We start from the raw sequence: 24,461 nt of genomic DNA, 5'->3' as shown, positions 1-24,461 counted from the left end.
TCAATATAAACTTAAATATTAACTCTTCGAGTAGCTACAAACTGAATGAAATTTGTGCACGTAGCGCAATGAAACAAAAAATAAATTTCAATACAAGAGTCGCGGAAACTTCTCAAACAAAAATAGATTTAATATATGCAAACGCTGATATACTGTCTTGTGTAAATCTTGAAGACCACAGAATATCCGATCACGAAACTATTTCATTTGCTATAAAAGTAAGTAATTCAAACCCGTTACGAAGAGTCATTTCATCAACATCCTGGGAGAATTATTCGGCCGATAACTTGACGACTCTACTGAGGAATTGCGATCTCAGTTTAATAAGAAGCATGAATGTCAACGACATGGTCAACTATATAAATACTTGTTTACTAGATTGTATGGGAGTACTAACGTTTGAAAAAAACAGTACGGTAAAGTTAAGAAATAAATGGTATGACCAAGAATTGACAGAATTGAATAAACTGAAATACCGGTTGCACTCACAAGCTAGAGCAACGGGTGACTATACTGAATATAACATGGTCGCGAAGTACTACAAAAAACTAATCAAATTTTAAAAGATTAAATACATGGAGAATACTATTGATATCAATTGTTCCGATAGCAGGCTAATGTGGAAACATCTTAAGCATGCTGTAAACTTAACGGGCCACAAGAAAAGATCTTGACGGTGATCGTAAAAGGTGTGACATATGATACACCTCCCGATATTGCTGAAGCATTGAACTCCTTTATAGATAGCATTGTTGATATAAACAGGGAAATTGAAGTTGTTCAGAGTCAGAACGACTTCCAATTTACAACTAGGTCATGTTAAAAATTCGAAGAAATTACGGTTGAGGATGTTATACGTATAGCAAAAAGGTTCAAAAATAAAACTGGGGGGAAAAATTTACTTTCAGAAGGCGTAATTAAAGAAACTATTCTCCACGGGGTAACCAGCATTTGCGACACAATCCCTCTGCTTCGGCAGCTGGCACATCGGATGTGGAGGTGCCAAATTTACGCTTTAATATTAGGATGAATGAAACTGAAACGACCGACCAAGATCCTATTCCTGAAAGTAACCAACATCACAGAATCGGCATGAAGCATAAAACACAAATATGTACATGGAATGTACGAACTCTCTATGAGAGTGGTAAGCTTGAACAGCCACGGAGGGAAATGCAGCGATACAAAATAGACATATTGGCCATACAAGAGTGCAGATGGACAGGATATGGCCGAATAAATGACCAAGGAACAACGTTCCTATACTCGGGCCGAAATGAAGGAGAGAGTCACACCAGCGGCGTAGGTTTTTTAATAACAAGTACAATAGCGAAAAGTATTATTGAATGGGTGCCGATAAGCCCCAGAATTATTATACTTAAACTCCGCACTAGAGCAAGGAAACTAGTCATCATCAATGTTTATGGACCAACAGAAAGCCAAAATGACGAAATCAAAAACGAATTTTTCGATACGCTCAACAGCTGCGTGAATTCACACGTTAATCAAGGGGACATATGTGTTATTCTGGGCGACTTTAATGCTAAAGTTGGATCTGACAATGATGGTCTAGATATATACATGGGTAAACACAGCCCTGGTACCCGGAATGACAATGGTAGTAGGCTTATAGAATTTTGTTGTGAAAACTGTCTGGTGATCGGTGGAAGCTTATTCCCACATAAATTAGTCCACAAAACAACATGGACGTCTCCGGATCAACGCACTAATAACCAAATTGATCACGTACTAATAAACAGCAGATGGAGGTCATCCTTGCTAGATGTGCGCGTTAAAAGAGGAGCAGATATTGATAGCGATCACTACCTTGTAGCTGGTAGTTTCAGATTTAAGGTAGCCGCAGTACAGAAAAACCTTCAAAAAATGAGCAAGAAAATTGATATTGAGAAACTAAAGCATGAAGAATATCAAAATGCCTTTAATGCCACAGTACGCGAACGTGTTGAACAGGTAAACATGAGTGGTAGTACAGGTGACAGGCTAGACTCCGTTAATAATATCTACCAAGAACTTGGTAGCAGTATCCTTGGACACAAAAACAAAGTAAAGAAAGTATGGCTAACAAATAATACGTGCACTTATTGAACAGCGGCGGAAAATTAAAGAATCGCTTCTCAGACGGACGAACAACAATGACACGGAGGAAGCAAGGCAGTTATCCGCAAGGTATAAAGAAAAATGCAAGCTAATTAAGAAGTCTGCTAGAAAAGACAAGAGGGAATGGGCTGACACATTAGCAAGTCGAGCTGAAGCGGCAGCCAGATTAAATAATATGAGGGAACTCTATGAGATTAGTAGGGAACTCACCGGAAAATACAGGAGTGGTCAAAAACCAGTAAAAGACTTAAACGGAAATCTTATTACTGAAAGCGAACAACAAATGAGTGTATGGGTGGAACACTTCAAGAAAGTATTAAATAATCCTGTAGGTGAAGCGACCTTAAATTCCAACACTATTGCTGCAAACTACAACAACCAACCCCACTTCAATGGGGTAAACAGCGCGCCCCCTACGAAAAATGAAATAATTTCAACAATCAAGTCCTTAAAAAAGGGCAAGGCCCCAGGAACTGATGACATATATGCTGAATACCTCATAGCAGATCCAGATACCGCAGCTGAAACCTTACTTCTAATCTTCCGTCAGGTATGGGAAGAAGAATCCTACCCTCGTCAGTGGAATGAAGGCATACTTGTAAAAGTCGCAAAAAAGGGAGATACCTCTGATTGTAACAACTACAGAGGTATCACCTTACTCTCGATTCCTAGCAAAGTGTTCTCCACGATCTTACTGTCCCGAATTCAAGAGGCGGTGCACGGAACTCTAAGAGAAAATCAGTTTGGCTTTAGACAAAACCGATCCTGTGTTGATCTAATAAATACCGTCCGAATCATTGTTGAACAATGCTGTGAATACAGAACATCAGCTTATTTACTTTTTATCGACTTTAAAAAGGCTTTTGATAGTCTCGACAGGAAATATATTTGGGAAATACTACGAAAAAAATACTACCAATAAAATAATCAACATTATAAAGGCAATGTATGCCGAATTTAAGTGCCGGGTCAGTCACGATGGGTGCCTCTCAGAACCCTTCGAAATTAAAAGCGGGGTGCGACAGGGATGCATACTCTCGCCGCTCTTGTTTATCTTGGAATTAGACGAGATTATGAGGAACGCAGAAAATGGTTGACACGGTGTACAGTGGACGCCTTTCACTCAGCTAGGGGATTTAGAATATGCAGACGATGTCTGTCTGCTAAGCCACAGAAGTACTGACCTTCAACACAATTTAGAAGCTGTCAACACACATGCAAAGGAGGCCGGACTAAGCATCAATACAGCGAAAACCAAAGTCATAAGATGCGGCTATATTATTTCATCAAGGCCATTGATGCTTACGGTTGACGAAAATGAAATCGAAGGTGTAGAGTCCGTTGTTTATCTTGGTAGTATTGTCTCAAATAAGAGCGGTGCAGATGAGGACGTTCAGTCTCGCATAAACAAAGCAAGAATGGTTTTTGGGCAACTGGCAAACGTGTGGAGGTCCAGCCAAATATCTTTAAAAACGAAGCTTCGACTGTTTAATTCGAATGTTAAATCAGTACTGTTTTATGCTTGCGAGACGTGGAAAAGCTCAACTTCAATTCAGAAACGTCTACAAGTTTTTATTAATAAATGTCTGCGCCGAATCCTGAAAATTCGATGGCCGGAAAGAATTTCAAATGACGACTTATAGTCTAGAACAAATCAACCTAAGGCTGCCACAGAAATAACCAAGCGTAAATGGTCGTGGATTGGTCACACTCTCAGAAGACCTCCAGTAAATATAGCCAGACAAGCATTGCGATGGAATCCACAAGGAAGCCTACGACCTGGTGCACCTGCGAAAACTTGGCGCAGAACTGTGGATAAAGAACTCGAAGACGCAAGATATACGTAGAATGACATCACAAGAACTGCACCTAACAGAATAAGATTTAAGTCGGTGGTCAAGGCCCTATGCTCCAATAGGAGTTGAGGAGGATGATGATGATGATGAATTAAAGATTCGGTATCGTACATGGATTTCTTCTATGCAACCGCTATATACAAATCCATGACTACTGGAATAGTGCCAGACATGTGGAAAATTTCGGCAATAGTACCAATTAGGAAAGTAAAAGATTCAATAATGGCAGAAGAACTAAGGCCGATAAATGCATTGCCGAACATAGAAAAAATTCTGGAAATCGTAATAAAAAATCAACTGCTTAACTACTTAGAAAATAATAAAATCCTTATAAAGGAACAATCCGGTTTCCGAGAAAGGCACTCCTGCGAGACGGCATTAAATTACGTCATATCTAGCTGGAAGGAAGAGCTGAGCCTAAAAAAACATATAGTAGCAGTTTTCATTGACCTGAAAAGAGCGTTCGAAACAACTGATAGGAATATAATGCTCGATAAACTACAAAAAATTTGTATTAGGGAAAATGAATTGCAGTGGTTTAGAAGCTTCTTATCAGACCGGAAACAAAGAACAACCATCGAGTCAGTAGTCTCACCCGAGGCACAAGTTTACCACAAGGGTCGGTATTAGCACCAATCCTGTTCAACATTTACATAAACGATATATCATCAGCACTGAAATATAGTAAAGTCAGGTTGTTTGCAGATGATGCGCTACTTGAAGTAAATGAAACGGACATTTCAATAGCAAGGAGCAAAATGCAAGAAGATTTGGACTCACTGTATAGATGGCTTTGCACTAATAAACTCAAGCTTAACGTTAACAAAACTAAGTTATCTAGGACGACCAATAGAGAATCACTTAATTAAGATCTAAAAATAATGAATACGAGCTTTGAGGATGTCAAAATATTTAAGTACTTAGGGATCCTGATTGACAATAAACTGAGGCTTACAGATCATATTGATTATATTGTTGCCAAAATGGGCAAAAAAATTGGATTTTGAAAGAGATCGTGTAAACTTATTAGTAAGAAATATAAGTTGAAAGTTTATAGATCCATCATAGAGCCGCTCTTCTTATATTGCTCTACAATATTCTTTATTGCAAATGAAACACAAGTAGACAGGTTACAAATTATGCAAAACAAATCTATGAGATTTATATTGAAAGTGAGGTACGACACTTTCATAAAGAGTATGCTTGATGCACTAAACTGGCTGAGCGTGAAACAGTTTATATTTTACTATAGTATGAAATTTGTATTTTATATCAAGCATGGTAAATTACCAGCCTACCTAAGTGAAAAACTTGTTTATGTGAATGAAACCCATTCTTACATAATCAGGGAAAATAATAATTTTAGATTACCTCTTCTCAAAACAGAAATGGACAAGCAAAATATATTTTACAAAGGCCTGAAATGTTTTAATGAACTACCTAATACTGTTAAAAATTGTGAAAACTTAAACACCTTCAAAAAAAGTTTATTAGAATATTGCAAAACCCTTCCAATAAGATAAAATATTTTGTATCTGTATTTCATGTTACTGATCCTTGAGCGTACACGGCAATCCAAATAGACACAGAGGAACCTTATGCATCAGGTCAAATACATATATCGCTCGCAATCAAATTAGGAAAGAATTCCTGAAAATATCGTTCCAGACAAACAGTTGGAGTGTTGATGTGAATCACGTATATTCCTACAACAATGATATATTATAATTAATTATGTTTACATAAAAGCTGGTACAGGGAGGATTGGAAACACATCCTTTCCAACCGTCCGATAAGAGTGGCTCAGGGCAATTCTAGGGATTCAAGGGGTTGTGTAGCGCAATATATAGCTTCTCCAACCCAATTGTCAACCTCACCTTCGAGCGGCGAATCCCGTTTCACTAACAGACGAGGCTCTGGCGACCCCAAGCTCCTCATGGAACTTGGGGGTGGGGAGGGAGGGATGGCCTGAAGGTTCAATGTGGCCATATAAATCGTTCCCGAGATGGTCGGGCCAGCACCTTAATGGTGCTGTGTTACCGGAGCGTATCGGATCTGTATCCGACAAAGGACCATCACATCGATAACATTCCCCAAAGCCTTCGGGGAGTAACCTAATCGCTACAACAACAACAACAACAGTGGCTCATTCTGCTAGGCTGCTAGCTTGACCGGAATCAAATGCATTCCGACAGAATAAATAATAAAACTGTGTAATCATACGTCTTGGAGTAGGGCAGGATTGAGAACACGTCCTTCCATCTCCCAATGATATGACTCCAAGACTCGCCCGTTGGGACCACCAGTTCCCGTGCTGATCGGAATCTCATGCACTCCGACACCCCAAACGCTAGAAATCCTATTATTATTAAAATGTATTTATAATTTGTAATAATCTAAGTTTTAGGCTTAAAACGCCGTAATAATAAATAAATAATAATAATAATTTCGAAATAGTAAAAGACTTCGTTTATTTGGGAACCAGCATCAACACTAGCAACAACATCAGCACTGAAATCCAGCGAAGAATTAATCTTGCCAATAAATGCTACTTTGGACTAGGTAGGAAATTGAAAAGTAAAGTCCTCTCTCGGCGAACGAAAATCATACTGTACAAGTCACTTATCGTACCCGTCCTGCTATATGGGGCAGAAGCATGGACCATGACAACAGCAGATGAAGTGGGTTTGGGAGTGTTCGAGAAAAGTTCTTCGAAAGATTTATGGACCTCTACGCGTTGGCGATGGCGAGTACAGAAGAAGATTTAATGATGAGCTGTACGAGCTATACGCAGACATCAACATAGTCCAGCGAATTAAAACGCAGCGGCTGCGCTGGCTAGGCCATGTTATGCGAATGAATGATGATGCTCCGGCCAAGAAAGTGTTTCTATCGGAACCCGCCTATGGAAGCAGAGGTAGAGGGCGGCCCCCACTCCGTTGGAAGGACCAGGTGGAAAACGATTTAAACTCCCTTGGTGTGACCAATTGGCGCCGGTTGGCGGAGCGAAGGAGCGACTGGCGCGCCTTGTTGGACGGCCATAACCGTTTAAGACGGTTAAGCGCCAATTAAGTAAGTAAGTAAGTCACATGCCCACTATACTTTTATACCGTACTTAGCCGGTTTTGAAGGTATGTATTGAGTAAATTTTGTTCTTCCTCGATAAGGAAAGAGTTGTTGTTGTTGTTGTAGCGATAAGGTTGCTCCCCGAAGTCTGTGGGGAGTGTTATCGATGTAATGGTCCTTTGCCGGATAGAGATCCGGTACGCTCCGGTACCACAGCACCATTAAAGTGCTAGCCCGCCCATCTCGGGAACGATTTATGTGGCCACATTAAACCTTCAGGCCATCCCCTCCCTCCCCACCCCCAAGTTCCATGAGGAGCTTGGGGTCGCCAGAGCCTCGTCTGTTAGTGATACAGGATTCGCCGCGAATAGGCGAGGTTGACAACTGGGTTTGGAGAAGCTATATATTGCGCTGGCAACCTGAAGGGTTGTGCTACACAGCCCCTTGAATCTGGTATTTTAGTCGCCTCTTACGACAGGCATACCTACCGCGGAAATATTCTGACCCGCTAACCCGCTGTGGTGGGAAAGAGTTGTTCGTCAACAGTTATCTCACTATACGGACGAAAATTCTTTTGAAAGTTTTCATTTAGAAAGTTCCAAATATCTCATATAGGGTCATTTTCTGAGCGAAAGGATCTAGTGCGTTCGTCATCGAAGCGTATATAATGGGATATTGTCAAAAAACAATAGTAAGACATTGTTGCTCTGAAAATCGGCAATTAATTCGGTTTCCATAAAACCGAGGCCGCCTGGTTATTGCTATTGCTGACTCCTGTTGGAGTAAGAACACCAAAAAAAACTCTCAGCTCTGCTTTTATAAGATTTTGCCATTCTTTCAAATTAGTAGGAGTTTTCAAGTTCTATTCATATGTGTTTTCCATGCCGTGTTTGTTTGTTTCACTTATTCTAATGTATATGTTTGGTGTATAAAACTCATCAAAAACTTCAACAGGAGAACTCGATTTGATAGTCGATCAAATGGGAGAACGTAGTACATTATGGTAGCGAATACGACCACTTTGCGGTACTGTCTTACTCCAAACGGTTCCATCCTTACCAAAAAAGTCGTTACTTGCATCAGTATTCAAATCATCGTCGCTATCAAAATTGGTATATATTTAACTGCTGCGACTTCAATTTCATATTCAGCTTCAATATCTGAAGTTTCAAATTCCGACTTATTTTCCACTTCTGAGGCACAATCATTATCGTCATTGTCATTTTCAATTTCCTCGGCCAAAGCATTTGCAACCAATTCATGAAATTTGGGATCACTACGTGGCACATTATCATAAATAACATCTATTTTACTAAATAAATACACGCTTTTCACGGATAACACCGAATTCGAATGACACGTGCAAAGTAAGAAAACAACAATATTTTGGATAACGGGACTTCAAACACAAAACAGCAAAGCAAGCAATGAACAAACCGAAAATAAAGTAGGCCGATGCATACGAACAAACTTAAGCACTGCGCTACTTATTTAAGGGTCTGGCCAGACCCATCAGTACTCAATATGACATTGACACTGAAAAATTATGCTAAAATACATAACGAAGGATATCAAAAAGCGTTAAAACATAAACTTATCTCCTGGCGTAAAAAATAGTGAATTAAAGTTCAAAAAGGTCTAGCTGGACCCATCAGTACAAATGAGGGTTAAAGATGTAAGTATCCCTGCGTGTTAGAGGCCTTGGAATATACCCGCGCCAGGTATGCCTGTCGTAGGAGGCGACTAAACTACCCAAATGATTCAAGGGTCTGTAGCGCAACCCTTTTAAGGTTTTACCAGCGCAAACTATACCTTCTGCAACCCAATTTTCAACTCACCTACCCGTGGCAAATGCTTTTTCTTTAGCAGCTGCGGCTTTGGCGACCCCAAGTTCCTGATGGAACTAGGGTGTTGTTGTTGTAGAGTTCCCGAGATGGTCAGGCTTGTACCTTAATGGTTGTTACCTGATCGAAAACGGGTCTATATCCAGCAAAGGATCACCAACATCAATATCAATCCGCACAACCTAAGTTTACTAACATTGAGTCAGGTGGGCATTTGCCAATATGAGCAAGTGGAAACAAGTTTGCTGTTTTTGGTAATAGTCTAGTTGAGGGGTCGACTACTAATACGCTACCAAAAATATCGAGAGGTGTCAAACGACGCGTCTTCACATCAGTATTAATAATCCGAAGGCGGAAAATAAAAATATTAGCTCGTTTTTTTGTGGGTACGAACACAACAACAACCACATGAAAATCGCCAACTTCAACTGCAAATATCTCCGGATATAGATAAAATTTTTCTTTTTCTGGTAGCGTATTAGCAGTCGACCCCTCAACTAGACTATTACCCTGTTTTTTTGCGTCTATACAATCTAGTTTTTTTAAAGACAAAGAAGCACTAAGAACTCATTTTTGCCAAAATCATGTGGCCACAGGTATACATTTTGCAGCATTGTACCTTTATTGAAGAACGTCTTCATATCATGATCTTGCTTTTAAGTCAGACCGAACCGAAAAATTCTACAATAAAGCTCAGGTGCAATTATTACACTCAGCCTGAGTTGATTTTAATTAATATTGCCAATTCTAGTTAGTCTTATTAACATATATATACGAATTACTTACTTCGTTGAACAACTCGAAATTCTTATTCATTCACTCAGATGTTTCTGCCAATATTTAGATTTCACCATAGACGATTAAATTCAACTTAATTATATTGCCAATACCGATGAGTTATCGGAGTTTATGCTGTTACAGTTTTTCTTTAAAGACAATATTATAATAAGCGCTATGATTTTTATAAGAAATACATAAATTTGTGGTCCATTTAATCTATTCATAATTGATGATCCATAGATTTTCGTATGTGTGGCTCGATTAGCCAATTTTAATTACTCCATTGTCCATGGTCGAAAATGTGGTGTAACTTCTACGTGTACTTCGAAAATATCATAAAGATTCTCAATGGCTACTCACTTTCTAGTTTAAGTAAATTTTGAATTTCCAAGTTCAATAAGGAAGCCGCATAACATTATTTAACAATTTTCGCACTTTTGTAACTCCTTTTCTATTTAATAGAAAATTTCTATTGTTTTGAAAGGTATTCAGCAAGCACAGATAATTATCGCAGCGACGAAAACAAAAAGAGAATATTGATGTAATGAAAGAAAGCAGAGACGTAAAATAAGAGAAAGCTAAAGGCGCATTTACATCAGAGAACGTGTAACTAAAGAGAACCGCCAACAGAACGGATAGTGGGAAACAGAAAACCATCAAAACGCGGGTAGGTATTTCACCATTGGAGAAATGTGTCAATTCCAACGCTAGAAAAATATCATTTTGATATAATAAACATAATTTAACTATTTTTTAACGTTTTCAATAACTTTTTTTGTGAAATTTCAACGAAAACACCACGTTTTGTGCCAATCTTCAAGTAGGTAATAAGGCAGTTTACATTCAACACGGCGTCTACAGACCACAACCACAATAAAGCAAAGCTTGAAGACAACCGTAGCCAAGCATTGCTTCTTGATTACTTTGAAAGCGGCAACCTCCAATATAAATTAAAGCAAACAATAGCGAAAAGTAAAAAAAAAATGTTTATTATGTTAAAAAAAAACGCCCAAAAGATGATTTTAGCTTTTATTATCGGTTATTTACTTATATTTTAGTTTTTATTGACAAAATAAAAAGGACGCCACTCACTGTCGCTTCCCAAAGATAGAATTAGGTTTAATCTGGCTACAACGGCTTCGTGATTGATTGCTGTGCTGCTCTGTCGCACCGAAAATAACGACACTCATAAGAACATGTGTACAAATAATATGACTGATGTGGCGGCTACACCGCCGTCGTCATCGTCGCTATCAACGATTGGGCTTCACAAAATAACCTGCGGCTCAACATTAGTAAATGCTGTCACATAACACTTACTAAGTCAATGAATATCCTTTCGTCCGTGTATTCGATCTCAAACGTAACGCTTGCCTCAGTTGATGAGTTTCGTGATATTGGCGTAATTTTTGATTCGTCTTTTACCTTTGCTAATCATGTTAACTTTCTTATACCAAAAGCTTATGCCAATTTAGCTTTCTTACTACGATATGCGAAGGATTTCAAAGACCCGTAAACCAGAAAGATTTTGTATAATTCCTTAGTACGTTCAAAGTTAGAATATGCCTCAGTCATTTGGAATCCAATATACTCTTCACACTCTTTAAGAATTGAACGAGTTCAGCCGAAATTCATGCGGTTTGCTCTTCAACCTCTACACTTTGATAATCCCATGCCACCCTACAATGCGAGATGCATGCTTATAAATGTCTTGCCACTTGAAGTCAGGCGTTCTGTTCAAGGCTTAATGTTTACTTTTGATATAATATCTGGTGCTATTGATTGTTCCGAACTTCTGGGTCAGGTAACTTTTAATGTCCCTAACAGAGCCCTCCGCTTTCACAATACATTCCGTATTGAAGTGTTGCGTTCTAATTACTTCAGCTTTGCTCCTCTTCTAAGAGGATTTGTAGAATTCAATCACCTATCTAGGAGTCTAGATCTTGACTTTGCCATGTCTAGGTCTCTCTTCAAGGCAAGCATTGAGTCTTACTATCTATCACATTAAGTCATACTTATAGCTGAATTCATTAAGCCGTCTCTAGTCACTATTAGAGACTACTTGGGGTGAAAATCACTTTTGAGACAATTTGCCATTCTGTAAGCTGTCTCGCGTCTCCAGCCTCACAAAAGCAATCACTAATTTGTGAGCTGGGCCGGGGCAGATCACAAACGTGAAAATTTCAGAAAAAGTATGAAAATTATTTGCGAAAAACGCTTTAAATATATTCTTTTTATTCTTCAAATTAAAATAAGCATAGAAAAAAATAAAAAACAGAAAATACTTAAAAAAGAGCATCGAACTCTAGTGGCGCCGCTGAGATTCGAACCTACACACTTTCGGATTTTCTATAAAAGTTGTGAACGGTGTCTTAACGACAACAACAACAAGACCACTCAACATTGCGTTGACAAAATGCAATGCTATATTATTTGTTCAATGTATGAGTAAATTGTCATTTTGGTGAATTTCGTTGATATGGTGAATTGTTTTTGTGACTTTCGTTTACTGAATACCGAAATCATCTCAAGTCACAAAAATTGTCTCTAAAAATCTCAAACTTAGAGACTTGAGATACAGAAATGAAATGAATGTAATCAGCCCTAATGTGGTGAATTACCTACCACCAGTTTGACAATTTCTCTTGCTGTCCGTCGTTGGTTATTCTCTATAAAGGCCGCAGCACAATGCCATTTTCACATAGATGATGTGTTTAAAGGCCGCGGCACAATGAAATTTTTCATATTCATGCATTTAACACAAGCTTGTACATTCCAATAACATCGCCACAATCAACCAAGTTGTTGCGTATTCCATTGTTATATTGCGGTTTTTAATCGTGAAAAATGTTAGAAAATCTACAACCAGTGGGACAAATAATCTCACTTGCAAAATGTGCTAACACCCTTAGCCAAAGCAAATTACGAATTCTTCTTATGCTTTGCTTGTAACAAAATTTGGGAGTTGGCTACTTTTCAATATCAGATGGCGCCAGTTTCGCTCATTCTACAGTTCTACATAAAAATACGTGCACTCTACTCTTAATGCATAAGCTTGCGTTAAACTCATCTATATGAAAAACTGTTTATGTGACGGGGCTTTTAACCAAGCAATTGTACAACACTTGTGTTCGCTGAAAGCGCCCATTGTTTTCTCATAGCGTTGTTAAGCGTCAAAGCCAACGTTTTTGCATATCCTGTAGAGAAAAAGTGCTTAGTTACAATTTCATGCACCATCTTCGGTCCTACCCCATTCCAATTTTTGTATTCAGCATTTGCAAGGGCTTATACATGGTTCAATTATACAGGTTGGCTCATCTCATCAGCTGATTTTATTTATGTCATTGCATGGTCGAAGGGATTGTCAAAAGGATGGCAAACTCAAAATGAAACCAACACATTGGCAACATTTTACTTACACATGCAAAAACTGCTAAGTTTTATGTTTCCATCCCAGCAAAAACTGCCTAACGCATTCACGTATGAAAATGCAAAGTCTTCAGCTGTCATCTCCTCTACAACAAAAAAAGTTTGTTCTGGCTATGGCGGAACTATAACAGGTTGTAGCACGGCGACAGCTGATTGTTCTTTTTTAATATGATTTGATACATCAACTTCCGGCGCATTACGATTTTGACATTAGTCCATCGATATACAAAAACAAAGTACATGGAAGTTTTATTTATGTTTGTTGGTATGTCACTATGCTACCACCTTGTATGGTTCCGCCATGGTTGTGGCTGAATGTCAGAGAGGGAAGGCGAGATATCATTTTTGCATTATTGTCTATTGTATGCATTCCCACTCATTTCTTTTGCTTTGTGACAGATAGCACGCCTCAAAAAATATTAATCATATTCAATTTAATTAAAAGTTTAGTGCACGTCTAAATATATTAAATGGGTCTGACCATAGTGTACAAGTACAAGTGTGTTGACTTATCTGTCAAGCATTCTGACAGGCACTCGCTGGATTCGGAATGACAGCGAATTCAAAATGGATACCATTACCGAGTGCGCCGAATGATTGAAAAATTGAAAAAGTCCATACGAATGGTAGTCGAAAATGTTGTCGTTGAGACCAAAAATGCGACTCTAGACCTGAGATTTCCATCAGGTGAGCGAGGCTGTTTGTAGTTTTGACGTTTATCGCTTAGTGAACACACTTGGTATAGGTACACTATGGGTCTGACGAAACAATACTTGGCTTATCGGCCTATAATAGATTTAATATACGTTTTAATATCATCAATAGTTGCCGATCTAATGTAAATTTTGGTGAATATACAATACAATTGAAAGCCAATATGCACTAGCCGCAGGTGCTGAAAATGTTGTTATTTGGGGTAAGGGGTGGACTGCAAATTATTTATGTAATTAAACTGAAACTGATTTTGCGTTTACTTTAGATTGGCTCTACGTGCATTGACGCTGCGATGAAATGGCATAGTGAGCGGCAGCCTTGATACGGAATTAATTGTGATGGATATTGCAGAACAGGCGGGACGTCAACGTCTCATTGGTCATAATGCGCCCATAACGGACGAACATTTCTTACAACATTTTGCTGCAGAACAAAACATTATTGTTAGCTGTTCAAAGGACACTAAGATAAAATTTTGGAATTTAGAAACGCAAACTTCAAAACTATTGTAGACAACCAACAGAAGTTTGGGCATTAGCATTGGGGGATAAATTTATGATTGCCGTTTGTTAAATTTTAAACTTAATTAATTTTAATATAATATTAAATTTTGTTAATTTTTTAATTCATTTAAAAAAAAAATTTTATTAAAAAAAGTTTAGTGTTATTTTGTTCGTTATAGATGCGTTAGGACTATGGGATAAATACAACAGCTAGATAATATGATATTTATGCCATAACGCTAACGCATAGATTTATGACATTCGTTGCTGTATAAATCATGTTATATATGGCATATCAATAGCATATTGAAAAGAGAAAAATATATGAAAGCTTAATAGCAGAATTTAGTGAACTTAAAAGAGAAGGCTGCTCACCTGTATAGAAAAATATACGTGAGGATTTGTCACTCTGTCTTAACAAACTGATGTAAACTTTTTGAATTTCTCACGCATAGTTTTTGTAGCACTATGGATAATTTAATACATTATATAACAAGTAGCGTTCTAACTGGGATGGGCTTATATGAGAATTTTATCGGAGTGATAAACAATGAAATGAAATGATAAATAACAAAAATACTTGACGCGATTAATAATAAGATTATTAAATAGGTTTGTAAATGGCAAACCGAAATGTTGGTTGCTCCCATACAATTTGTATATGCAAGTGTAATTTTGACAGAAAACTGCCGCAATGCGTGTTTGGTGAACACTAGACACTTATACAAAAAGGCCAAGTTTTGGTCCAAGTGAGTAAAACTGGCAGCCATAGTTCGCATTGATGTGAAAATCTTAATTTCCTTTAAAGCAAGGTGCCAAAGTCATCTATGCCAAAGTCAACGTGAATCGGGCTTAATTCGCCTCGGTCATAATCTTACACAACAAAGGTCTAAATCACTACGGGGTTGTTGATGTCCGCGGTAATTTTGGACAGGTAAAATTTTACCATGTTACTAGGTCGGATGGCATTTTGCGATGGTTGGAAATGTGCAGCAGCAGCAGCAAGGGCATATACGCATGCCAATTAACAGGTTGGAAAACCAATTGTCAACATTCACTAGGCGAATCTTGCTAAAAATATGAATGTATTATGCATAAGTATTTTGTATTGGTGGCTCTGGCGACCCCAAGCTCCTCACGGAAGGTGAGGTGCGATAACCAAGAAGGTTCAACGTGGTCGTGTTAAAAGAATTCCGGGATATCCGATACATCGATAACACTCCCCAAAACCATCGATGAATATTTTTATCTCTGAAAGAAGCAGTAGATTGGCATACATTACTCCAGGTATACCTCTTTCAATTATACCTTCCTTACTGAACGAATAAATAATGCCTAATATTTTCTTTAATATATGTCCGAGAGTGATCAACCTGTGTAGCAGACAATCAACTGCGTATACGGTAACTTTCTCTTCATCAGCATACCGCATTAGTGTGTAAGTTGTTGTTTCTCAACGCTCCGGAGATGCTACTCATTATTTGCGCCAGCCATCGTCGGTGGAAACAATACTGCTTAGTGGTACTCGTTCGTTACATCAGAGAATCCGATCTTGATCACAGTGTCACCACCACGGCGGTTGTAAACGATATAGTAGAAGTCAATTTCAGTTCAATATTACTAATACTAGAGCTCAAATAATATATAAATATACCTTTTTTTTATGTTAAAGGTAATTGGAACTACAGAAATCATAACGGTTCTGCAGTAGATAAATGTACAAGAAAAACTATAGTATATACAAACCTAGGCGATGTGTAAAGGTTGGAAACCAAAGTTTTTCAAACTCTTCTAAGAGCTTAATTTTTATTGTTTAGTTTCTGCACCAGTTGAGAAGCGTATTTCGATCATTTGTTGGAAAATGTATGTTCAGCCTTCACAAAAACCCAATCGACCGTTTCCAAGGACCACAGCGGGTAAGGGGGCTTAGAATATACCCGCGGCAGATATGCCTGTCGTAAGAGGCGACTAAAATACCAAGGCAGTCGGTTCTATGTACCGGAGCGACTCGGGATTTTTCCCGACCAAGGACTGTCATTTCAGTGTGACCCCATTTAATTTGTTTCGTCCCTCCCACAAATTGTCATCCTCCCAGCAGCTCCTTGCAGCAGGACTGCTACATATTCTCTTACTCCGGGAAGGTATCGAACCCAATCCGGGTCCGTCTCCTGACCCCGGTCATGAGAAATGGTTTTGCTGCATCTGCCAGAAAAGAATCTTTTTAGGACGGTCATACTCTGTTCAGTGTGCCTCGTGCAAGGGATGGTTGCATCGGACAGGTTGTTCTGGGCTTGATCCCAAAACCCGACGTCCACGTAACTTTTATAAATCTTTTGTGGCTCCTTGCTGCTCACGCCCAAGGGCGTCCCGTAGTCTACGCCTAAGCGTATCCCCACTACCTTCCAGCAGCTTCGCTGCTCAGCAAGCCACAACAAGTACCCGCTGCTGCTCGCGCCCCACGGCGCCAACAACTCAAACAGCTGATACCACTCATAACTACTACCTTCGTAGTAGAGCTGGTAGCAATGCTGAGCATCAGCCCCTGCCCCCGTCTTCTTCTCCCCCCCCCCCCCCCCCCCCCCCCCCCCTCTTTTCTGGCAGCAATCGTGCAGGTCAGGGAAACAGACTCTTAGTCCCTGCCTCCGTTTGCACCGTCTGCCAGCACAGAATATATAGGTTTGCGACATCCGCTCAATGCAGCTCCTGCCTTGGGTGGTGCCACTTTCCTAGATGTTCTGGTCTCCGCGACGGCACCCCCTCGACGGGTTTCATCGCGCCATGTTGCCAGGTCGCAAACCCAAATCATCCGGGTACCCCAATGCTTGCCCAAGGGCGCCCAGTCCCAAGGCCACAACAGCAATTGCGTCCTGGCCTTCCACAACCTAGGCGTAGTCACCCCTCACTTACCCCTAGAGTGGCGGCGTCACCCCTCATGCACTTCAGAATTCTGCAGTTCAACTGTAATGGACTAACTGGGAAGATTACGGAGATAGTCGATTTCATGAAGCGGCACAACATCCGCATTGCTGCGATTCAAGAGACTAAACTCACAGCAAGATCTGCATTGCAGACCTGCTCTGGTTATAATGTCCACAGGAAAGACCGCGAGAGCGGAAATGGAGGCGGCCTCGCGTTTATCATACACCACTCTGTGCAATATCATATATTTGATCCTGGCATCGACCGCAGTGACAATGTCTTAGAACGTCAAGGCCTATCTGTCCGGTCAGGCGATGCAAATCTAGAAATCATCAACATCTACATCCCTCCTGTCACCTGTTGCCCCAGTGGATACCGCCCTAATATCGAGGCCTTACTCACTGGCAACAATCGCATTATCTTAGGCGATTTCAATGCCCATCACGACCTATGGCATTCAAGCTTGCGGGCGGACAGTAGGGGTGAGATGTTGGCGGATCAAATAGACGAAACGACGTTCTGCACAATAAACGGAGACGCCCCCACACGTATGGTAGGAAGCTGTCATAGCTCGCCAGATATCTCAATCGTAAGCGCAGAACTCGTAAACTGCGTCAACTGGCAGCCGATGGTAACATTGGCATCCGACCACCTGCCCATACTTATTTCGTTCGAGCGTACCGCCGACTTCATCGTCACCGAAAAACGCACTTTCATAAACTTCAAAAAAGGAAAGTGGGAAGAATATAAATCTGCAACAGACAGCAGCTTTGCTGCCCTCCCTATCCCGACTGATGCCCGCCAAGGGGAGCGTGCCTTCCGTAAGGTCATTGAATCCGCCTCGGCACATTTCATTCCCGCCGGGAGAATTCCCGAAATCCGGCCCCACTTCCCGGCGGAGGCCGCGAGCTTAGCGAGGGAACGCGACCTTATAAGACAGCTTGATCCAGGCGACCCCCAAATAAGGGATATAAACCAACGCATCAGATTGCTTGTGGACGAACACAAGCGGGCGAAATGGGAAGAGCACCTAAGAGGTTGTAACCTCTCTACCGGTGTAGGTAAACTTTGGTCCACCGTAAAGTCCCTATCGAATCCGACTAAGCACAAAGACAAAGTTTCCATCGCCTTTGGCGATAAGGTGCTGTCGGATGCGAAAAAATGCGCGAGCGCTTTCTGCCGACAATATATAATGCATCCTACGGTCGACAAAGATAGACGGAGAGCCAATAGACACGCACATAAACACAAACTCAGCGCGTCACCAATTACCATCACCGCTAGAGAGGTTGAGGACGCCATTGGTCGCGCTAAACCATCCAAAGCAGTGGGCCCAGACGGCATAGCCATGCCGATGCTTAAAAACCTAGGGAAAGAGGGTTTCAAATATTTAGCGCATGTCTTCAACCTGTCTCTTTCCACCTTTGTCATACCTGAGAAATGGAAAATGGCCAAGGTGGTCCCGTTACTAAAGCCTGGGAAACCAGCTAACGTAGGTGAGTCATATCGTCCGATATCTCTCCTATCGCCAGTGGCAAAGACGCTTGAAGCCATTTTGCTCCCTTATTTCCAAGCACATTTGCAGCTAGCCCCTCATCAGCATGGCTTCAGAAAACTCCATAGCACTACCTCCGCGCTAAATGTCATTAGCACCCAGATAAATTGCGGTTTAAATCAAAACCCCCACCATAGAACAGTACTCGTAGCGCTAGACCTATCAAAAGCTTACTGCAAGACCTGGAAGGGTCTACCCTTCCCCCATGTCTTAAAAGGTGGACCGCAAATTATCTGGGTGGTCGGCAGGCATCGGTGCTATTTAGAAACGAAACATCAAAGCCAAGGAGAATTAAACAAGGGGTGCCACAGGGTGGTGTCCTATCCCCGCTTTTGTTTAATTTCTACATATCTAAGCTGCCTTCACCACCGGAAGGAGTCACAATCGTTTCCTACGCCGATGACTGCACAATAATGGCCACAGGCCCAGGCCCAAAGATCGATGAGCTATGCAATAAAATAAACGGCTATCTCCCTGATCTCTCCAGTTTTTTCGCCTCGCGAAACCTGGCATTGTCACCGACTAAATCTTCCGCGACCTTGTTTACAACATGGACGCCCCAAATGTCGACCATATTGAACATCCACGTCGATGGCACTACGCTACCGACTGTCCTACAACCCAAAATCTTGGGTGTGACGTTTGATCAGGATCTACATTTTGGTGCGCACGCAACCGCAATTGTTCCAAGAATTCAGAGCCGTAATAAAATCCTCAAATCCCTTGCTGGCAGTACCTGGGGAAAAGATAAAGAAACGCTCTTGACCACATACAAAGCAATTAGCCAGCCGATTACGTGCTACGCGTCACCCATATGGTCGCCAAGCCTAAAAACCACCCATTGGAAGAAACTACAGGCCTGCTAAAATACTGCTCTCAGAATCGCCACGGGCTGTCTTCTTATGTCCCCAGAACACCATCTGCATAATGAGGCGAGAATACTCCCCATCAGGGAGAGAAATGAGATGCTGACCAAACAGTTTCTGTTGAATACCCAGAAACCTGGGCATCCCAACAGACATCTGATTGACGAACCAGCACCGCCTAGGGGCCTAAGGAGTCATCTCCGTAAGCATTTTGAGGAAATACGGCACCTGAGAACCCAGCCGTATGAAGCGGAAAAACACAAGCAGGTCCTTGGTGAATTCCATAGACAGGCGTCGGACCTTTATGTCGGGAATTGCCCGGTGAATCCAGTACTTGAAGAAAAATATCCAGAGCTCGCAGAAGAGGAACGCATACTCCCCAGGGAAACGCGTGTCACTCTTGCTCAACTTCGTTCTGGATACTGTAACAGGTTAAACTCGTACCTATCCAGAATCAACCCCGACATACAAAATGTATGCCCTGCTTGCAACGTGTCCCCACATGACACCAACCATCTCTTTAATTGTAATGTGGAACCAACGCCTCTAACACCCCTTTCCTTATGGTCCACCCCTGTTGAAACGGCAAGTTTCCTTGGACTCCCGTTAGAGGATATTGATGACAATTTGTGATCGGTCGCGGCTATTAGGTGGGGCGAGCATTGCGACAACAACAACAACAACAACTAAAATACCAAATTGTTGGTTGCGAGCGCAATATATAGCTTCTCCAACCCAATTGTCAACCTCACCTACCCGTAGCAAATCCTGTTTCTTTAACAGCCGAGGCTCTGGCAATCCGAATTTCCTTATGGATATAGGGGTGGGAATGAAGAAGGCTTAATGTGGTCTTACCTAATCGTTCCAGAGATGATAGGATAGTACCTTAATGGTGCTTGTTACCGGAACGTACCGGATCTGCATCCGGCAAAGCACCATCAACATCGAAAACACCATCAAGGCCTTCGGGAAGTGTCCTTATCGCTACAACAACAACAACCGCTTTCCAGGACACCAGAATCCGACCGATGCTTAAGTTTTGGCCGATGCCGATTGATTGCTCTAGTATACAACTAGATAGTATACAGCAAAATTAAATTAGCAAATTCTATTTAGTTCAATGTAAGCCACAGTTGAAACTGCTAGTTTCCTTGGACTCTCGTTAGGGTATATTGTGATCGGTCGCGCCTATTGGATGGGGTGAAGCACTGCTACAACAACAATAACATTAGCTGTTCATTAATTCAAATTAATCAAATGCATTAGTGGATTTTTTTATAGGGCGCCCGTAAATTGTTTAGTCCCGGGCCCGGATTTTCTATCTACGGCACTGTGTAGGGTTATAATTAAGGCATGTGTAAAAGGTAATACCGACGAAATGCAATGACCATTCAAAAAATTGTTAAATTATATTTTCGCAAACAGCGTAGGGTGGGTCGCCAGTTTGCATGGAAGCTTCGATTTGGGTTTAAATGTTCACAGCTGTGCAATCCTTATTAGGCTGATTGTGTTGCTCAATGATTTTTGGCGTATAAGCTTTGCAAAGAACCCAAATTCAGACATAGCAACATACAAAAAACTCCTTTTCGCGCTGTCAACATTTCTAGTTAAAAAGAAAAAGTAAGTGCAATGAACGGCAGCAAGGCTTGCGGTGCTCCGGCCTAAACTAGCGTGATTTTAGACTTATTGTTCAAATAAGTTTGAAATTTAAGCTGAATAAAATAAAAAAAAAAACAGTAGTAAATTCAGAGGTTTCCGTTTTGGTACAAAAAAAGTTAAAAAAATTTGTTAAGCCGAAGAATGGGAGGGCGGGATGGCCTAGAAGGTCTCATGTGGTCATACCAAATCGTTCCCGAGATGGTCGGGCTAGTACCTTTATGGTGCTTGTTACCCGGACGTACTGGATCAGCATCCGGAAAAGGACCATCAACATCGATAACACTTCCCAAGGCCTTCGGAAAGTATCCTTATCGCTACAACAACCCGATTCCAAATGGGCGTAACACTTGTGCTACTGCAGCAACTATAGCGGAACCAGTATTCTTAGTATTGCATATCAGGCCTTGTCAAGCATATTGTGCGTAGGATTAAAGCCGATGTAGACGGAATGATTGATATTTGTCAACAACAACCTGTTGTTGTAGCGATAAAGACACTCCCCGAATGTTTTAGGGAGTGCGCTGGCCTAACCTTGAAAAGATTGCGCTACACAACCCCTCGAATCAATTGCGTACATTATTCGCATCTTACGACAGGCATACCCGTCACCGGTATACTCTAAGCCCCTTAACGAACACACATCACCTCTTCGTCGATTTTGAAGACGTCTTTGATAGCACGAAAGGGGGCTTCCTATATGCCGCTAAATTTGATTTCAACGCATAAATAGTAATCGAGAGAAAGTTCTACGAAAGCTTTTCGCACCCCAACACGTTGGACAATACCGCAGATGATGAGTCTTGTGATGTTAACATAGTTCCGTGAATTAAAACACAGCGGCTACCCAGGCAAGGCTATTTGATGCAAACGAAAGTAGATGTTCCGGCTCAGAAGTTCGTCTAACATGCCTGAGGAAGCAGAGAGAAACGAAGGCCACCTCAGGGATGCAAGGGGCTGAAGAGCGCAATACAAAGCTTTATACCTTCAAAGCTTCCGCAACCCAATTGTCAACCTCACCTACGCGAGGGGAATCTTGTTACAAATATGAATGTATCATACACATATTTAGCAGGCGAGGCTCTGGCGACCACAAGTTCCTCATGGAATGAGATGATCGGGCTAGTACCTTAATGATACCTTGTTACCAGAAAGTACCAGATCTATATCCGGCAAAGGACCATCAACATCGATAACACTCCCCAAAGCCTTCGGGGAGTGTCTTTATCGGTAATACAACAACAACAAGGCCACCCCACTTCGGTAGCAGGAACAGGGGCTGGAAGCAATATGTATGTACATTTCAAAATTCAAACGTACTGAATCTACCCCAGATGGCAAATGATTTAACATCCTTTGATGTCACCAACTGGCGTCAGTTAGCTCAGCGCAGAAGCGACTGGCGAATTTTGGCCAATAAAGTAAGTTTCTTCTGCAGGGTAACCTCTCCTAGCTAAGTCCAATTCGGGACCTGATACCTCCTAGTGAATGGGAATACGTTTTATCCGCGTTGTTCAGTACGATTACTGAAAGATCAACTGGGGACTAAGTAAGTCTGATGGGTCCCTCGTCGAATCTGCGAGAACGGTTTTTATAATTAACGTGAAGATTGTTATTAGTTTTCCCTGAATTCTATAAATCGTCATTACTGCAGAAAATGTCAATTACTCTTTTCTAGCAAATTTCACAATAAAAGCAAAACTGCATAAAATATCTTAAAATATATTGAGTTGGCAGCTTTTCATAGATAGGAGGTTTTATTAACCATTTAGAGGACTTCGGAATATTAAGCCTTTAATTTTTTCTCGTCAAAATGTGCCATCCTCTCCATAAGTATCGAAAAGTTACTTGTTCAAAAAATCGTTACTGGTATTTTAAATTTGGCGTACTAAATTTCTCTTTTTTCTAAATTTGGCAACCCTCTCTGAAGCTTACTTGCTAGATATTTTTAAATATAAATAATAAAGGTTCTATTTGCTTTTCAGGAAAGAAATTACACAAACGATAAACTATCAAAAAATAAATACTTCAGATGCTTGTGTGCACACTAATAATACGCTATGCGTACGAAAGTCATCAAATTTTAAACCATTTATGTATGTATGAAACAACAAAACACACAAAAAATATTTCAGCAATTGCAAGGTGGAGAGCAGTAACCGGAGGAGCAATGACAGTAGCTTATTGATATTGTCAGCCAAAAATAAATAACATAAGATTAAAAACAAAAAATGTCACTAACTGTGCAACATGTGAACGACGGTTTTTGTTCATGGCGAAGTACGTGACTTAATAATGCACTACTCGAGAATCTTAAGAACGCTCCATCATTGTTAAATCGAATTGCATGAACAAATGAAAATGTTTCCATCATTGAAGTGCACATCCATTGGTATACATTGGCACACATGATATTGTTGGTGTTCATTCACTACAAACAAAAGGTTGTCTACCCACAAATACAAATATACAACAACTATAAAAACAAAATAAATGAGTAGTTGACTTTCTTGTTGATATGATATTTTTACGAGTTATAAACCGTTCGAGTCACTTCATGCATTATTATTATCATTATTACCTACTATCATTATCGTCTTTATGGCAAGCAACAACAATGCATTGAATTTAAATTGGCTTAAGCAATAGAATGTATATGGTAGAATGTTGGGAAAGTGCAATTTGTTCTGGCAAATATATATTTATTTACTTTTGGGGCAGCATTTCCAAATTTGAACTATAACTCAATTTATATAAATGCTATGCACACGGTCATTTCAAGGTTAGTTTAGGTTGAGTTGAACTGACCGGTCCATGAGGACCTCACATAGACTGAATGAGTCCGTAGTGTTACAAGTAGTTTGCTTAGCGAACAAACTGAAAAACCCTATCAATAAACTCCGTCCTTTTGGCAAATACCAAAAGCTTTCTTGGACCTATGCCATTTGCTGTCTTTAGATCTGAGTCTTAGCCTGAAAAGCTAAGGGCACGAGCACAAAACGTGCTCGATCGTTCCCTCCTCCAACCCGCACTTCCTACATCTGCTATTACTGACCAAGCAAAATTTAAAGGCGTGTAACACCAGAAGGCAGTGCCCAGTCAGAATATCCGCCATGACTCCACAGCCCTTTTTTTAATGATAGGAGCAACTTGCA

The 24,461-nt window shown here is 40.6% G+C and overlaps 1 protein-coding gene and 1 long non-coding RNA gene across 7 annotated transcripts in view; one reads left to right on the top strand and one right to left on the bottom strand.

Moving 5' to 3' along the window:
* tai (taiman) overlaps positions 1 to 10,186 on the bottom strand; it is a 101,322-nt gene extending 91,136 nt beyond the window's left edge. Inside the window, exons 1-2 of one of the 2 annotated variants that reach the window (XM_067764004.1) lie at positions 10,025 to 10,186; positions 9,671 to 9,810 (exon numbers count right to left, since the gene is read on the bottom strand). The gene's annotated coding sequence lies outside the window, so the exon portion shown is untranslated. The remainder of the gene's footprint in view (positions 1 to 9,670; positions 9,811 to 10,024) is intronic. The other variant, XM_067764005.1, reaches the window with a different exon arrangement.
* Positions 10,187 to 13,858: 3,672 nt separating this feature from the next.
* Positions 13,859 to 23,938, top strand: LOC137239094 (uncharacterized). Of its 5 annotated transcripts, XR_010949286.1 has the most exons (5): positions 13,859 to 14,009; positions 14,073 to 15,059; positions 15,119 to 15,597; positions 15,676 to 15,982; positions 23,292 to 23,938. It is a non-coding gene; the product is annotated as an uncharacterized lncRNA (long non-coding RNA). The 5 variants fall into 5 exon arrangements; XR_010949285.1 differs by having other exon boundaries at positions 15,123 to 15,982; XR_010949288.1 differs by lacking the exon at positions 15,676 to 15,982 and having other exon boundaries at positions 15,119 to 15,341.
* The last annotated feature ends 523 nt before the right edge of the window (positions 23,939 to 24,461 follow it).

Source organism: Eurosta solidaginis, chromosome 2 (genome assembly GCF_040869045.1).
Source record: "Eurosta solidaginis isolate ZX-2024a chromosome 2, ASM4086904v1, whole genome shotgun sequence".
NCBI classification, from domain to species: domain Eukaryota; kingdom Metazoa; phylum Arthropoda; class Insecta; order Diptera; family Tephritidae; genus Eurosta; species Eurosta solidaginis.
This window is presented reverse-complemented; position numbering and strand designations above follow the sequence as displayed.